Raw genomic sequence first — 2,197 nt, forward strand, 5'->3', positions numbered from 1 at the left:
CCAGACACCATAGGAGTGTGCAGGGGGGCGATTTCCTACAAGGACTTGCACCTTCTTGAGAAACTGTTAACCTGGCGCCGCAGACACTCAAGGGGGAACCCTGTGTTTCGCGGGTTTTGCTTAAAAAGAGAGATGCATAGGCCCCGTTCAGTCTTCAGACACCGGCAGGTTTGGAGTTGAGCTAAAGCTCGGAAAAGACGTGGGTTTTAGGTTGGGCAGTGTGACCTCCAAGGGTGTTTTTCCCCATTCCGATGCTGTGACCTGATATTACACTGCAAGGAAACATTGTCCTCCAAAGCCCGGGTCTGTGCACACACAGCCATGCTGCGCCTTCAATAGCACCTTCCAGGGGTTTGCCGTGGTCTCTGTAGTTGGCTTCCCAGCGCTACAAGGCCAGTGGCTTTGGGATGGTTGTTTGCATGGTTTGCAAGACTAGCATCTTTGGAATGGCTACTTATCTAAAACACCGATTTTTTTTTTTTTATCAAAGCGTTTGCTCCTTATAAGAACGTGAATTCTACACATAAAGCATTTAGTATGAAACCTGGCATTTCAGGAACACGTCTGAAATTAGGTAGACCTATTGCAGGTTTTCCGTCAGACAAAAATTCAGAGTACTATTTTGTTCTATCATTTGTATATATTAACCTGTGCTGGGGTTTTTTGTTTGTTTGTTTGTTTTTTTAGGTTTCCCTCCACAGAAGAGGATTTCTGTTTTAGATTTGGAGGTGGGGGGAGCAGGTGAAGCCCTCTCTGATTTAAAGCCACCCCACAGGGGCGTGTGGGGTGTTAGATGGTGGTAAAGGCTGGTCTTGAGCTTTACTGGGTTACAAAATGAAGTCTCACCCATTTCATCAGGGGCTGGAGCGTCACATCACGCTAAGCAGACCACAGAATTCCGAGTTACACGTCGAAGGCTAATTTATTAATGAACAGCAAACCTAACTGGCAAAACTACCGGTGTTCGTCCTTTGTGCAGGACACTCCCTCTGGAGGGAGTGTGGGGGGACAGGTATAGGCAAAGGAAGACCGTGTGACAAATCTTTGATGAACAGAGCTGTGGAGTGAGGGGAGCAGGGAGGTCCTCTAAGAGCCCATGGTCACCTAGGCGTCGGCGTGGGCACAGTTTAGTGTCCAGTAGCCCCCGTGCTGGACGTCAATGAAAACAGCCCCAGGACTGGGCACGAGGAAGTCAACCGTGCTATGGGAAAGGCATAGAAGCAAATTCTCACTTTTTAAAAAAATTATCTTTATTGATTAAGATATTACAGATGTGTCCCAATTCTCACTTTTTATATTCTCCTTTGTCTACTTTAGACTGTATGTAGAGCACACACACACACACAAAAAGGCAACAAAAAAAAAACCCTTATTGCCTCTCATCATTAATTGAGGGGTTTCCTTGGTTACCTTATAGTCTTCTTAATCAGATTTTGCTCTATAAGTAAGACAATGACATCATCACAGGGCTGGTGACTTCTGTGGTCAGCTTTTTTATTTTGTGTTATTTCCAAGTGTGGCATGGCAACTCTTTTGAGCTTTGTGGCACCAACTCACAAGTCCCCTACCCCACACTGAATTTGAATTGTTTCCTGGGGTTTTTCCCTTGTTTTTGCTTTTGCCGTATCTAGAATTGATAAACTCCTAAAAAGCAAAGGCGATTGTCCATTTCTTTTACAGTTCCTAGCACACAGGACTAGATATGTGTTCAAGGAGAGAATAGCCATCATTTTAACCTTTACAGTGGTAAATATGCTTTTACGTACATTACCATTGTCATAATGATCCTATGAAACTGGCATTGTTTTCATTCACCAGGTGAGAAAATAGCCCCAGAGAGATTCAGTGACTTGCTCATCTGGTGGCAGAGCTGCGACTTGGACCCAGGTTTTTAAACTCCAATTCCTAGGCACTTTGGCAATCAGAATAAAGTTATCCTTAGGACCTCAAGTTGACTGTGTTTAAGTTTGTTTTCCAAAATGAGGACCACCTTGCTTCTCTTACAAAAAAGAAAAAGAAAATCAGCCCTAACCCGTTTGGCTCAGTGGATAGAGAGCATCAGCCTGTGGACTGAAGGGTCCCAGGTTCGATTCGGTCAAGGGCATGCACCTTAGTTGTGGGCACATCCGCAGTAGGGGGTGTGCAGGAGGCAGCTGATTGATGTTTCTCTCTCATCGATGTTTCTAACTCTCTCTCT

This window comes from Myotis davidii, unplaced genomic scaffold (assembly GCF_000327345.1).
Source record: "Myotis davidii unplaced genomic scaffold, ASM32734v1 scaffold699, whole genome shotgun sequence".
Lineage (NCBI taxonomy): Eukaryota > Metazoa > Chordata > Mammalia > Chiroptera > Vespertilionidae > Myotis > Myotis davidii.